General features: G+C 37.1%; 1 long non-coding RNA gene across 1 annotated transcript in view; it reads right to left on the bottom strand.

Moving 5' to 3' along the window:
- Nucleotides 1-17,019, bottom strand: part of LOC309663711 — a 380,443-nt gene that overhangs the window by 37,337 nt on the left and 326,087 nt on the right. The gene's annotated exons all lie outside the window — the stretch shown is intronic.

Genomic DNA, 17,019 nt, shown 5'->3' with positions numbered 1-17,019 from the left:
ATTCAATCAGAACATTCCGCTATGTCCCCTTTATGTTAGAATACTGAGGTTTATTCCTATGTAAAGTTATCTCTATCGAGATTTTAAAAGTCAATTGTGTTAAAGTTCCAGTAAATTAAAAAAAAAAAAACCCCAAAGTGTTCCTTATTTATCTCATACTATTTGACCAGTTCTGGAACACAAACAAGTTATCAGGAAACAATCTTGATACAGCAAATTTATCTGGAACAAATGTTTTCCATTCACTTGAGGGAATCACAACTTTTCTCCAAATACTGGCTTCTCTCTGGAAACTTCTAGCCCTGATCATCTCTAGACGATTTTTAAGGGGCTTTTGGCCTTTTTTCCTTGTTTCTCTTCACTAGAGTTATATCATTGTTCTTCTTTGACTCCTTCCTTCTTTCTGTAAAATTAGAGAAGGGCTGGGAAAGAGAAGTATCCATTTTGGGGTACCTGTTACACATCACGCACTGTGTTGATTAATCTCATGTAACATTCCTAACAATCCTATTCTAACCCCGTTTTACAGATGGAGAAACACACTCAGATTAACAGCTAGAGGGCAGAGGCAAGATCTGCACCCGGGTCTAGCCCTAAAGTCCAGTCCTTCTACCTGTACTCAGCTGCCTGCAAAGTAGGGTGGTTCAAACTGCGCATTTTCCTGCTCCCAAAGGGGCCGTGGGATGAACGAGCCGCTCGCTCACTCACTGCAGACAACAGAAGATGGAAGTGTAATGACAGGGTCCTAATTCATTTTCCTCTCTTTTGCAATCACCCCATTTCAAAATTATGTGCGACCATCTTGAACATCTCAGGGAATTTCCACACAATCCCAATATTCATTCATTTAAAGTCTCTTAAAGAAAACCGTGCGGCAATTATTTCTACGGAGGGCTGTAGTCAACATCTCCTAGGCCTCTGACTCTAAATCAGAATGGTTGATGAAAAGTGGCTTTCTTAAGAGAAATATTTAGAACCCAGATAAAAAGTGCATAGTTCTTCAGGGAAGCCTCTAGAGGGCGATACAGTGTGAGTAATGGCCAAACCGGGAGATTCTACCTCCTTCCCACATAGGTTCCAGTGTGACTGGCTCATGGGCTAGTACATGAAAGATCTGAAGAATAAATGAAAAAAAAAAAAAAAAAAGACTTTTAGCAGAACAATTACATTTAATTTTCCTTTGTATTAACCAAAGGATGCATCAAATACAGAGTTTAAAATAAAAAATTTTAACAAGCAAAGAAAGAATGTTAAGTAGTGATGCCCGTCGTAAAATGGAATAGAACAATTTATTAGGGTGACAGAGTCTTTTCAATGCAGCAGGGTGCAACAAAAATGATTCAGTGTTTCCTTAGGCTTTTGTAAATACCCACTTTTCATTTCTCTCACATAGAAGTCAATCAAATGTATGTATCTCAGAGGCAGTCTGTATTAGGTTTCTGTACAAGAGGACATTTTAGACGTATTAGATTTATACAGTGATTTTCCTCTGAAGAGCTCAAAGTGCCTCATCCAAAACACTTATATAAAGAATACCAAATGTTTCTCAAAATGCCAAAAGCAACTCAGGTAAACAGTTGAGCATGAAACGTGAGAAGAGTGAGAAAATAAGAGCAGACATGTAGATGCAAATAGATCTAAAAATGCCAACGTGGAGTAAATCAATCCTTTCTGCACACAGTGCCCCACGTCTGTAAACACCACTGTCATGTTGTCACTCCTGAGCTAGTAAACAGATACGCCAAACCAGATCACTCCACTTGGGGATGTGGTGATACAGGGCAAACAGTGCTAATTCCAGGGATGCTAGTGGGCAGGTGACCCTTCCCCCACGTTGGAGGGCTCATGATCTGCCAAGCAAGACACACCTCCTGACACATGACGTCGTTCTGGATATCTTGGGGGTATAGGGTCAAAGATTATCAAAAAGTGATATTTGTTTGTTAACTGGATCTGCTTTCACTTGGAGATGCAAAAGTGTTAGTAAATATTAGGCAGTTTAAAAATGCATACGACAACTATATATAAAATAGATAACCAACAAGGACCTACTGTATAGCACAGGGAACTCTACTCAATAGCTTGTAATAACCTATAATGGAAGAGAATGTAAAAAAAGAATATATATGTTTATATATATAATATATATATGTATGTATAACTGAATTACTTTGCTGTACACCTGAAACACAACTTTGTAAATCAACTCTATTTCAATAAAAATTTTAAAAATAATTTTAAAAAATACATAGGACAAGATTCAGTCTCTGAAAGAGGGATAATCTGCGAGAAGATTCAGCCCCTCACACTGGAATAAAATATGACAAACTGAACAACATCTGATTACTTCTGAAATTCTAAAGGCACATAACTCAAAGTTTTCTGAACCATATCCTTTATGACTCTTGAAGATAAAAGGTGTATTACATTATGGGAAACTGAATAGCACTGGAATGTCAAGAATATCCATTGTCTACATTGTACTGCATTTTGCATTTTCCAAAATAATATATGTGAATGAGATGTATATTTTTCTTTAGAGTCTCCTGAAAATATATCAAAGCTTTAATTTAATTCCTGTGCTTCTGAGATAAATTAACCAAAGAGATCTAATCTTGGTTGTATGAATAGGTATTAGATTTAGTAGACAGACTTGTAGCTTATCTTTTTTTAGCAACCTAAAAATAACAACTGGATGGAATTTCTACCCAACTTTGATGAAAAGTGCAAATGCACATTTTCCATCATTATCACAGGAAAGGGAAGTAGGTCTGCTAAGGATGAAATAACATTTGATGTGAACAGTATGAGCCTTTTCATTCAGAGATATTTAACTGGGTCCTGGAACCTGACGTGTACAGATGTAGTTAAGACACAAGAGTGTGAGTAGCATAGTTAAAACACCACTGATCAGTTTGGGGAGAGGGTACTGATTGTTTGGAATTTAAATAGAAAGGCATCAATCACGATGGGAGCTTCCCCAAAACATCACTTCCGCTAGAATCTGAAAACATCAAAGTGAGAGATTCTGGACTTCTTTTCTAAGAGTAGAAACCTGGCAAATGTACCATCTCCCCCATGAATGTACTTTTTCCTTAATTTTTAGCAATGTGGTCATGAACAACAAATGCTAAAAGGAAAGGAAGAGAGAACTCAAAGCTGAAGACTTCACCAAAGGCAGGGAGAAATTCCCAGCAGGAGGATGGCAAGTCTTCTGGGCCTTCAGCTTGGCCTTTCTATTCTGTCCTGGGCTCTGCAAAGTGGGAAACAGAAGACAGAGTGAGGGGTCAGCTCCACCCCTGAAAAATGGAGAGTCCCACTGCCTGGAGCTGACAACTGTGTAACTGTGGGCAAGTTACATAACCTCTCCTCACATATAAAATGGAAATATTAATACTCCATATGGGATTATTTCAAGGTAATCACTTAGCACAATGCCGGGTACTCGGCAAGTACTCAATATTTTGTTAATTACCAGATCTAATACCTTTGTAGGTATAACATGTCAGCCCCAGAAGCACATGAAGGAAATCCAAGACAATGAAAATATGCCCCATGAGAAGGACTAGTAACTTTACAGTGGAGAAACTTGGCAAACACCACTGCAGCCAAGGGATTAAGGTCAACATCATCAGCGATAAGTCTTGTTGACAGTAGGTACCCTTGATATGATGTGCTGAGGAGGGCACTTCCCTCCCAAGAACCCTAACACCATTCTAAACAGGATAAAAACACCAGACAAATCTGAATTGCAGAAATTCTACAAAATGCCTGTCTGGTACTCCTCAACACTGTCAAGGTCATGAAAAACAAGGAAAGTCTGAAACTCTGTCACAGTCAAGAGGAGCCTAAGGAGACATGATGACTATATATAATGTGGGATTCTGGATGGGATTCCGGACCAGAAAAAAGATACCAGGGGAAAACTAGTGAAACCTGAATAAAACTTAGAATTTAATTAACAATAATAATGGACCAATGCTGGTTCCTTATTTGTGACAAATGTACCATAACAATGTAAGATGTTAACCACAGAGGAATCTGTGTGGGGTATATGGGAACTCTCTCTACTAACTCTGCAATGTTTTCATAAATCTAAAACTGTTCTAAAACAAAATATTTATTTAAAAATAGGCTCCGTAGACAATTTGGTACTTGACCTATCGTGGCACATATCTGAACTCTTAATAAAAGGCTAGGAAGTGCAATGATGAGATTGCCTGAGGACAAGTCTGTTTCTAAATCATCCACAGGCAGATTTTTTGTAATTTGCTGTATTAAATGAATAAATATACTGCTATGTTCTTAAATACTCATCCTAGTTGAATGCCCATCTAGATAATTCTAGCTCAGTTAAGTGTCAATCCAACGAGAACAATTGTCAGTCTTGGTGGGGTGGAAACAGAGTGGATTTTGGAGCCAGGCCACCTGGGATTCAAGTCTTGGCCCTGACATTTAACACTATTACCATCTAGGAAAAGTCAGGTCCACCACCCTGATTTTCAGTTTCTGTGTCTATTAAACAGGTTTACTCATCTCTTAATGTTCTGGGCAGTATTAAGCAAGATATGTACAGTATCTAGCATTGCAGATGCTCGAGAAATATCCATTTCCTCCCCTTCCATTCCTATTTTCAGTGGCTACCATCTGACTGCCTCTCTGACATCTCTGCCTGGATATCTCCCATATATCTCAAACTTAACAGGTTTCGAACTAAACTCCCAACTCATCCTACACCCCCTCACACACTCCTTCCCCTGCCAACATGTTTTTCTCCTAGACTTTCCCAATTCTGTAAATGGCACAACCAGCCCACCTGACACCCAGTTGCTCAAGCCAGAAGTGTAGGAGTCGTCCTTGATTCCTTCCTTTTTCTCACTCTCACCCTCCGCATCCAATCCTTCAGCAAGTCCTGTCCTTTCCATCTGTGCGATATTTCTCAAATCTGACCACTTCTCTCCATCTGCCTTGCCTCCACCTCTGTTTCAAGTAATTAATGCCTTTACAGGTCTCTTCAATCACTTCTGCTCCTCGCAATCAATTTTCCACATACCGGCCAGCGTGCAGTTTGAAAAACATTCATCAGGGCATGTCATCCCCATTCTTAACAGATTTCAAGGACTTTTCATAATTTTCAGAATAAAGTCAAATCCCTGCACCATAGCACCTCACTCTTCCCAATGGCCACCCAGCGCCACTTGGACCGTTCTCAGCCTCCTGTGCTCTCCCCTCTGTTGGGAATGCTATTCCCCAGGCACCTCCCATAACTGGCTGCTTCTTAGCCTCTAGAGATTGACAGCTTCTCTCATCATCTGTTCCAATAAGATTTTTTAAGGGTTGTCTACCCCTCTCTCATTGTTCCTGGTTCATTTTCTTCACAGCAGTTTCCACGTTTTATAATGCTTTATCTCTGTTTGTTTGTTTGCTGTTTGTTTCACCACACAATTTTGCAAGTTTCTAGAGGGAAGAGAAGGAGCCTTTTTATTTACTGATATAAGCCCAGTGCCTAGAAAACTGCCTGGCATACAGCAGGTGCCCAATTTATTGACTGACTGACGGAATGAATGAATGAATCGGTAAGTAAGGTATCTTTCAATTCTACTAAAAAGCACCACAAAAATGTAGACTCATAGCATGATCCCAATTTTATGTAAATAAAATATATGAGAAATACATATAAATAAAGACAAAATTTACCAAAATATTTATGGTTATTACCTTTTACTGATGGAGTTAAAGTTTATTTTAATTTTGTTTCTCATATTTTTGTACTTTACAATATCTCTAGCATTAATGAGTATTACCTACATGCTAGGAAAGAAATTTTATTTTATGTTAAACTACAGAATAATGAACTCGTGATAAGAAGTATAAGGTGCTTTCTGGGTAAGTCAGTCGTTTTTTTTGTACTGCAATCTAAGGAGATTCTTGTTATTTTATTCTGTAAAATACATGGTTTCTGCAGTCTGAAGTTCTTGCTTTAATTTCAGCACTGACTCACTCTGTGTTTGACAAACAGAAACCTTGAAGAGTTTCCTTGGATGAGAAATAGAGATGATGATAATAATGCCTGCCCTACCTTTGTCTTTGGTGAACTATAGGGTACCAAAAAAATGTAGTTGTTTTCATTCTCCTCTAGTCTAGCCTGTATGCTACCAAAACATTTCAGAAGAGATGAAAATATTCTGCTTATAAATATATTAATACACTGAAATATGAAAGCAGCTTTTCTCCACAACCAGCATGGCTTTTCTATCAGTTACTATGTACACTTGAGCAAGATGTTACTTCTCTAAATAAAGATGCCCTCCCCCAAATAGGTTAATAATGACACTGCTGTCAAGTAAATTCAGAAAGAAAGAGGTTTGGTGACCCAAACATTCTCTTTGGTAGGATGATTCAGAGTGGAGATAGGAGGAATGTGAATGAATCAAACCCTAGAGGTCTGACTACAAGTATCTATTTCACCCAATTCATTCAAGGAACAAATATTGAGATTCAGCTATGCGGTAGGCACTTTTCTGGGTCCTACATATACAGCAGTGAAAAAAAAACAAACATAATACTTTCGTGGAATCAACAAGATAACTGAGTAGATTACATGGAAGTGATAAATGGAGAAATATAAAACAAGTTGCAGCCCAGGGTAGGAAGTTGCGATTTAAATACAGTGGCCAGAGAGAGTCTTGCCAAAAAGATGACTCACCAAAGAAGATTTGAATTGGGCAAGGGAGCAAACTATGCAGATACCTGGGGAAGAATAGTCCAAGTGGAAGGAACTTTGCAGCAAGTATAAAGGACCAGGGAGGATATTTTAGGGAATAACAAAGAAACCAGTGTGGCTTGAGCAGAGTGAGCTGGGGAAGAACAGAAGGAGAAAAAAGGTTAGGGAGGAAATAAGGGATTGGCTCCTACAGGGCCTTATAGACACTGTTTCAACTTCAGCTTTTACTTTGAGTCAAATGGAGAGCCAAGGGTGACATGATCCGACTTGTGTTTTGATAACATTACTGTTACACTCTGGCTCCTGCATTGAGAACAAGCTTTAGGGACAAGGGTGAGGGTGGAAGTATGGAAACCAGGTAAGAGGCTCTTGCCTCCTGGCAGAGGTGATAATGGCTGAGACCAAAGTGGTAGTGGTTCGGGTTATGATGGCAAGATTTAGGATATATTTTAAAGGTAAAACAATAGGATGTGCCATAGGCCTGGCCAAAAAGAGTCAAAGATAACTGGAAGATTTTTGGCCTAAGTAACTGGAAGGATAGAGTAGCCACACACTGGCATGGTGAGAAGATCAGGAGTTTAGTTCAGTTTAGTTGGAGATCCCTAACAGATATCCAAATGGGGCTATCAATTAGGCAGTAGATATACCAGTCTGGAGATCAGGGGAGTGATTCAGAGCAGAGTGAAATTTTAGGAGTCTCAGTGCATTGATTATACTTAAGGCCATGAGACTGGCTAAGATCCCAAGGGCATGAATGTAGATAAAGAAAAAAATCCAAGTTCTGAGCCCTGAAGATAAGGAGGAACAAGCAAAGAAAATTCAGAAGGAACAACCAGAGACGTAGAAGGAAAAGCAAAAGAATGTGTGACTGGAAGCCAAGTGCAAAAGGATTCCAAGGAGGAAGGATTATCGGTCAACTGGTCAAATGCTACCACTAGGCAAGGGTAGGGTGGAAGTATGGAAACCAGTTAGGTTTCTACGTCATAGAACATGTGGACCCAAAACCGGCCATTGGGTTTAACAATGTGGAAATCACTGGTGACCTTAACAAAGATAGTTTTGGTGGAATGGTTGGGGTGAAAGCCTGACTAAAATGAGATTAAGAAAGAGAAGAGTAGAAATGGAAACAGCGAGTATAGAACATGTTTGAAAGGTCTGGTATCAAGGAGTACAGAGAAGTAAACAGCAGGTTGGGGGGCGGGGGTGGGCAATGAAAGTTTCCAAGTAGTTCTCCTAAAGGAGAAGAAGCAAAATTTCCTGGGAATTACAAAAAAGACATCAAGGTAGATCTGTTCTGGAATGCTGGGAAGCTCAGTGCAAGAAAGCGCTTCCCAGTCTGATGAGGAGGTATAAGAAAAGAAGTGAGAAAGTGATAAATGGCATCTTGTTGGACAATACAAAAATGTCCCAAAGGGGGAGTGTTACACACAAATGTGTCTAACAGATTGGTGAATTTCATCAACAAAGAAAATCAATGCACGTGACGAAATGAAGGATGAAAACTGTATGATCATCTCAATAGATGCAGAAAAAGCACTTGACAAAATTCAGCACTTTTTCATGATTAAAAACTCTCAACAAATTAGGAACAGAAGGAGATCACCTCAACAGATTAGTAAATTTCAGCCTTTCAAGTCTTATTTACTACAAAATATATTCCCTGTCACTGGAAGGATGTAATTTTAGCTTCTAGCCTAAAAAATTATGACAAAAAGCTACCATGAGTTCAGTAATCCTTTTATTTCAAGTTTGTATTTTATTAATTATAATACTATTTGAAAAAAAAGTAGAGCACATGTTTGAGACACTCTGCGTTATCTTTCCAGATAACATTTGGTATGCATGCGACTCCAAGGATCCCTCTTGCAATAATTCCTCCCTAGATTTTAGGAAGGTGGATTTCATGGTACATCTCTCCTCTCTCTTCAGTCTCATTCATATGTTCCATAATATTTACTGAGCACCCACTGTGTGCCAGGACCCTACCCATCTCCTTTTCCCATTGGATTCTATGTTCCAGTCACATAAGGGCAGTTCTCCAAGTATGAGGTTATCTCCCTGGCTTGCAGATCTGATTCACATTATTCCTCAGTCTAGGAGGCCCTTTCTCTACTCTTCCCCCAGTCAGCTTCCAACTGTCACCGTGGACTCTATGGAGACATCACCATCTCTGGAAAGTTTTACTTGGGATGACAGAACTTGTCCTTGTCATGGAGAAGGGGAGTGTCACGCAAGGCAACAAGGGGCTCTGGTCTCCATCATTTACTCCTTCCCAAGGCCCTGGAGTTAGTTCTGGTCCTTCTATCTTTGTGTGCCCATAAGCAACCTTTCTAGAGTTTAAGATCCAGAGCACATTAAGCCTTAAGATCTGGAAGACTTTCCAAAGATGGATAACAATGAAGAATATTATAAGTGCTTTAGGATGAATATAAAGCAGATAAGGAGGTCAAAAGGTACAAACTTTCAGTTATAAAATAAATAAGTCCTGGGGATATAATGTCAGCATGATGACTATAGTTAATAATACTGTATTGTATATTTAAAAGTTGCTAAGAGAGTAGATCTTAAAAGTTCTCATCACAAGCAAAAATATTTTGTAACGGATGGTAACTAGACTTATTGCGGTGATCAATGAAAAATATATACAAGTAATGAATCATTACGCCTGAAACTAATATAATATTATTTGTCAATTACATCTCAATAAAAATAAAGAAAGAAGATGAGGGATTCAAGAAGGCTTGGGGGGAAACTGACGTTTGTCTAGGAAATTGACAATTGCGCTTTTAAGTGAGGATTAAATGAGATGATAACTTTGGGACACTTTGCTAAGCATTGGTATCTAATAGGTATGTCACAAATGATAGCTCTAATGGTGGTGACGATGATGGTAACCACTGCAAACTGGCTTGGGAGGCAGTGGTGAATTTAAACACAAAAGGCACATTACAAAGATGGAAGGAGGGATACATAATCAAGGATGAATATATAAAACAGACATCAATCTATAAACACATAAGAATAGTTAAGACTTGAACAAATGTGCTAAGAACACTCAAAAGTTTTTATTTCTTATGCTGAGATTAAAAAAGTAACTCAGTGAAGAGGCAAAAGGTTGCTGTTTTAAGCAGATGATTTAATCTTAAGGGAAGCAGAGGAAAAAAAAAAGTGGAACTACTCAATGCCAATCATACAGCTGTTTCCTGAGAGAGGTATAAGAATGGAAGAAGTAGGATTTAGTTTTGTATGAGAACACAGATTCAAACAGGACAAGAACACTTGGGTTTTGCCTTGGTCAGAGGTGGTGATGGGGGTGGGTGGGATGAGATTTTTGGTAAACAATGGGGGTCTTCAGTCCCACCATTTCCACCTTCTCAAGGGTCTAGAGTTCTGATCCTTCTATACTGATGTGTCCATAGCCAACCACTATAGAGTCTGGGGTCCAGGATACACAGGAATCATCATCAAACTTTAAGATCTGGAAGACTTTCCTCTTACTTCAACCGGCCAACAAGTGCTAAAGCCAATATCCTCTCTCTAAGGAAGAAAAGTTATGGTGTCCTCCACTGACATTTTGAAGTTACATAGGTAACTTCTGCCTAGAAACACTGTTACCAAATCCACAGTATTTAGGTGGAGTTTGACTGTTGAATTTTCAGTTGTGTTATTGGTTACAGAGTTACTTGTAACCTGGGCTGGAGGAGCTACCTCCTTACCTGATACATTTCTATGTTAAAATGGAAAAATATATTCTGAATTCCAAACAACTGACCTTATTATGCTTTGAGGAACTTACTTAAGAAACATGACTTGAGTACCTTGTACAGACCAGACTCCATGGAGGAAGGAAGGAAAGAAGGAAGGGAGGGAGGGAGGAAAGGAAGGGAGGAGGGAGGGAGGGAGGGAGGGAGGAAGGAAAGGAGGCAGGGAGGGAGGGATGGAGGGAGGAAAAAAGGGAGGAGGGAAGGGAGAAAGGAAGAATATCCACAAAGAGCACCAACCACACATTTTTCTCCTCCATTCTGAAACAATTATGATATATCTCATTATAATACATCCATATAGAACACTACAGGAAACAAGGAGATGAAATGAGTGTTACCTGGGGTGTTAGGGAAGATTTCAAAGAGATTTTCAAGCTAAATCTTCAATAGGCAGCAAAGGACCTAAGAGTATTCATACATTCCTGCATGAAAAAGATAGAGGTTTGAGGTCTGGGCATTTTTTTGCTGTCCAATCAGGGAATAGATGGCCACCTTACATAGGGTTGGGCCTAGTATGTAAGTGAGGTGTGTGCTTAAAAATAATTTGGAACACGACTTATTTCTAGGGTAATAACTGTCTGCACACTAATATATATGATGGGCTTGCCTCCAGTGAGTTTACAATCTACAGACAACATAAGAGGAACACCCTGAATGTACCTCTACTACAGCATTATCACATGATAGTCTAGTAATTATCTGTTTCCTATCCTTCTGCTCCCATTAAGATGAGAATCCATTGAGGGTTGGGTGTCTGACTTTTCTTGTACTCCACAGTCTTGTATAGAGCCTGATACACAGTACGTACTCAATAAATAATTACTGAGTTAAAAATGGATAACAATGCAGAACATAATTGATTTAGGAAGAATGTAAAACAGATAAGAGATTAGAAAAGATGAGGGATAAACAGCCATTTGTGCTTTGAAGTATGGGTACGGTTTTATTACGAAAAACTGGAGTGGTTAAGTCTGGATACATCTTGTAGGTAAAGAGAACAACAGTGATGAAATCAAAGAAGCAGGAAAGGTGTGTAAGGAACAGCGACAAATCTAATCAGGTTGGAATTTAAAGTACGCAAACACGGATGCACTGTAATTTTCATGGGCCCTAGGCATTGCATTTGTGAACCCCTTTCTCCACTAAAACACATTAAAAATTATATTTTATAACTGTTTCAGTATAAAGCTAAATATATTCAGGCTAGAATCATGATTATTATTCATTACTATCATCATATTCATTTTTCTCTTTTGATTTTAAAATACATTAGAATTAAAACATTTTCATGAACCCTTAAAAGTAGCTCAGGCAGTAAGCAGTGTAAGTTGGCCTTATGGATAAATGGAGCAGGAGGAGATAAATCTAGAAAGACAGATCAAAGCTGAATGAGGAGAGCCTCAAATGCCATGCTAAGGTCAAAAGAAGGCAAGTAAAGACATAAATAGATGAGTGACATGATTAGAGCCATGGGAAGAAAGGATAGAGATGAAAATATCTAGAAAGACATGGAAAGTTCTGGAAACAAAAGGACTAACTAGGATACGATTGCAATTATCCAGGAAAAATGTAAAAGACCCTTAGCTGGGAGAGACTATGAAGAGGATGAACAGAAGAGTTATAAAGGAAATAGAACCTGCAAGAATTGAAGTCAGATTGAGTGAGAAAAGGAAGAGTGGAAGCTCTGCATATAACTGTCATTTCGAACGAGGGTGACCAGAAGAATGGCAAGCCCAGGACAGGGAAGGCAAGAGGATGAGCGTATGTGATGGAAATAGTCTGCTAGGATGAACGGTACAAATATATTTCCACGATCAGAAAAACTATTAAACACATTAAACATAAGGTTGCCTTAAAAATGATACTCCCTTTAGCTCTCTACTACTACTTTGACCTCTCCACCACTCTTTTATAAAAGGCAGGTGCAACTAAAGAAAACAGCTATGTGCCTACCACAAACCTTTACTCTCAAAACCGTAAATTTTACTATAAAGTCAGCACCCACATACCTGGTTTAGCAAATAATTAGAAAAAGACAGAAAGAAGATTAATCAGACATAAACAGAACCAAAATAGATGCCTCCAATTCAAAAAGACTTTTGTTACTTTAATGTATTCTTCAGGCAAGAATAAAGCAAGATAAGTATCTAGAGATTTTCGTTAAACTATGCAAAATAATAATTATTCTATAAATGATAATATTTAATTTAAACTGCCTAGGAGCCAAACTCATTTTTTCTTTTCTGCATTAATTATCCTCAGCATTATTAAAAGTGTTTCCAACTGAAGCAATATTTCTACCGAGCTAATATTGTAAAAATTCAGTAATTAGAATAATTGAGGATCATCTGAATGGGTCATAGTTCAGCATTTTTTAATATTTTAAAAATGTTTTTATTGCTTTCAAATACAAAGAATAATTCAAACTGTGCTAATAAGGAATTGCCCAGTAGATGATTTTTAGCAAAGCTACATCTAATGGATAAATATATACTTTTTGCAAACACTAAGTTTTTAAAATGCTTACATTATTTCTATTATGGAGATCATTGTCAGGACAAGGTAAATTTTTGCCTAGAATAATTTTATATATATAAATACACACACACACACACATATATATAATGACCTAATGGGATCTCCACAAATGAGGTTTTATTTTATGTCTCTGCTCCTAAACTAAATCAACGACCTGTACAACAAAGTGTCCTTTGCTTTTCAACCAGGTCTACAGAAATCCAGTGTCTCATTTTTGGGGAAGGCATTTATTAGGCCACACTCACCATCTGGACCAGCCTGAAAGGAGGGGGGAAAAAAAAACATGAAAGGCTTTTGTGACATCAGAATGTCACAAAGTCCATGGATTTAATCTTCCCTCAGATCCTATTAACTTTTAACTTAGGTTTACTTCTAACAAGCTTACTTAACAGGTTTCCTATCCCAGAGCAGTTAGAAGCAGCAAATGAGTAGTTTATAGCAACAGTTTTATGTACTTTAAAAAGATCATAAACTTAGAAAAAACTTTATGTATGAAGATGTTCATAATAAGGTATTTGCAACAGTAAAAAATTGGGGAAAAAAATCAACCCCTTCCCAAAAAGGAAAATAAATTGCCGAACACCAATATGACAGAATGTTATACATTTGTTAAAATAATTATATTGTAACAGTCTTACATCACATGTTGTTAAATGAAAACAGTAGGTTATAAGATTGTTAGTATGGTAAAACATCAACTATATCCAGTGTCTAATAGTAGGAATGTTAACTATACATGTACTTTACTCTCACCTATGGTAATAGTATTATAATAAGAAAAACCATATGCAAATGAGGCAATACTTGGAGGAATGGCCCCTGTGTCCTAGGTAGCCTATTTAGGGCAAGATCTGAGAAGTTCACATACACTACAAAGAATGATGTAATAAAGCTGGAGAATTTGAATTAAACGTAAAAATACTTTCAAGTCTGCCAGCATGAGGGTCTACTCTTGATTTAATTTTTTTTTTTTCCCCACTGACTGATAAATTCTATGACAATAATAAATAATGCAGTTGTTTAACTGAGTTGTTCTACCTGTTTTCTCATCAGTATTACTTTCTGGGAAGAACCATGGTTTCAGGAAGGGAAGAAGCTCCATCTGCTGGTGCCCTTTGTCACTTGATGGGAGCTCTGAGTAATCTCTTCAGCCTGCTGGGTAAAGTACGCTCCTTTCCCTTTTGATGGCCCAAGAGGTCAATCATAGGTACATGGGGCACACATAGACAAAAAGGGTACAGGAAATCATCCGAGTATAAATGGTGACGGAATTTCAAGGGCTACCTCTTTTCTTTTCAAAATGTGTTATAAATAGAATACAAAGCTATCTTTAACATATACATGGGGAAAATTTGGTAAATTTTAGAGTCAGAAAGTGGGATATTCCTATAGGTAGGTACACCCTCAAGCACCAAGAGCATTCTATTTAGATCAAAACTCATAGAAATCTGGGACAATATAATGTAGTTTACATAAATAAATCAACATTGAGAATACCCTTTATCCAACTGTCATTTATTGTGCTCTTACTATATGCTACGTGCCTCACTGTATTTGATGCGATACAATAACTGTTATTTACATTGATAACCAAGTATTAACAAAAAAAGATCGAACAATATTTAGTAATTCTATTTAAGAGGGTAGGGATTTCCCTCCCCAACAATTTGGTGGACATGATATTCAGAGATATCCTCGATGTTCAGAGATATCCTCCTAGTACAGCAAACACAACCAGAAACTTCAGAAAGCACAAATTAAGGGGAGTAAGTGAGTTCTGAAGCTGGTATTTACTACGCAGGTAACTGCTAACAGCCTTGATCTTGTGTGTGTGTTGTTGTTGTTATTGTTTGTTTTTTGAGCTATTCATTCTGGTAACAGAAGACCAAGCCAGAGGCCCAGGGGAACTAAACTGAAGAACTGGAGAACCTTACATAACTCTGGTTCTCTAGAGTTTGCTCAACAGATGAACCAGGAAAAAACCCTGACTTCTCGGAGGAGTGGGTGGGGTATGTTTCAGTCTCAGCCTTGTCTCTGGAAGAGTGGGAAAAGAAAAAATGAAAGGACACAGTTTTTAGTCATATTGGTTTAGAACCTGGATTAATAATACCTCTGTGGTAACAAAAAAATGAATACAAAAGAGTCCTGGGTTGGCAATGCTCCCAGATGCCTAACAGAAGCAAACATAAAACCTCTGTGGAGGAACGTACTTTAAACCTAGGTTTCAAAACATTCTCACAGATAAATTCAAAAGAAAATGAACTCACAATGGAAAAAAAATCACTGAATTTATGAGGAAACAAGCCACCATGAGTAAGAGTCAGCAGAAGCAACATGTATACAATTAGAGTTAGATACACTGCATATATTAGAATTTTCAGGTACAAAGTATAAAACAGGCATGTTTAATATACTTAAAGGAATGAAATATTGATAAAATTCTTGAATGTATTAAGTAACAAGATACTTTCAGAATTGACCAAGCGTATTTGAAAAATGATCAAATAGAACTTCCACCGAGGAAAGTACAAAAAGTGTAACTATTTAAATTTAAAACTCAGATTACAGATTAAAGAGCAAATTATACACTGTTGAGGACAGAATTAATGAACTGAAATAGAGATATTAAATCAAAGGCTCAAAAAGAAACAAAAATACAGTAAAAAAACTTAGAAAATAAAATGAAAAGTTCTGACCTATAAACTCACAGTTCTTAAAGGAAACTATAGGGATATTGGGGAATAGGCAGATTTTGAAACTATATTGACTGAAAATTTTCCAAAATTGATTAAAAAAAAAACCACCAATCTTCAAATTTTGGAAGTTCAAAAAAATCCCATAAAGAATGAATAAAAATGAAATCTATACTGAGATATAGCACAGAGATTACAAAGCAACCACAATAAAGAAAAGACTTAAAAACAGAGGGAAAAGGCAGATTATTTTTAAGGGAACTAAAATTAAAACAGCAGCTGTATTGTCAATAACCATTATGGGAGATAAAGCACACTGTAGTAAATTCTGGAGAGGACAGAGAGAAAATAAACTGGCAACGTACATTCTCCACCAAGGAAAACTACTTTTTAAGAGTCAGGGTGAAACAAGGATCTTTGCAGGCAAACAAATAAGGAAAGTATTTATTTCCTACACATTTTCAATACATGAAATCCTGAACTATTTCATGAAAAAGGAAAATGATCCCAGAATTAAGAGTCAAGAAGAAAGAAGGAATGGCAAGAAAAATATTGGTACATGAGTAAACTGAAACACTGACTGTATTATATAATACTACTAATAACGAATTCATGGAGTAAAAATAAAATCAAAATAGAACTAAGATACCAGACAAAAGCAGCAAACAAAGTGGGAGACGGTGACTGGAGGGAAAGCATTCCAAATGGCCTTGTTTCTGAGATGATTAAAGATATTAACTTTAGACTTTGTGAACTTAATTTTGCATAATTTCCAAGATATCTAAAAAATGAATAGAGACTTAAGTTCCAAACTATTGAAGGAAGACACAGAATTAGGCAAATGAGAAGATAAGAAAGTATGAAAAAAGATAACATAAAGTAACAGAAAAAATAGAAATTATAAATGAATCAAAATGACAATAACAATAATATAAGTAGACTAATTAAACTTAAAAAAAGGTTGATCAGACTGAATAAAAGAAAAAGCAAAACTACAATTAACTATATGCTATATATGAGACACATCTAAAATATAGGAAACAAAATGCTGCAAGTTAAAGGATAGTATAATTTAACAGGAAAATACTGCTAAAATAAATCATAGATAGCTATTTTAAAGGGAACTAAAACAGACTTCAAGGCAACATCATTAGTGGAAGTAAAGAGAGTAGAGGATATTTATGTAAGTTTTAAGATACAATTCTAAACTTCCATGCATTTAATACTATAGCCTGAAATATAAAAGGCAAACATTGAACAAATCATGAAGAAAATTATAAATTTTTCATCATGGTGAGAT

The sequence above is a fragment of the Balaenoptera physalus genome (assembly GCF_965194825.1).
Source record: "Balaenoptera physalus genome assembly, chromosome: 7".
Taxonomy (NCBI): Eukaryota; Metazoa; Chordata; class Mammalia; order Artiodactyla; family Balaenopteridae; genus Balaenoptera; species Balaenoptera physalus.
Note: the sequence above shows the minus strand (reverse complement) of the source record. Positions and strands in the feature narration are given on the sequence as shown.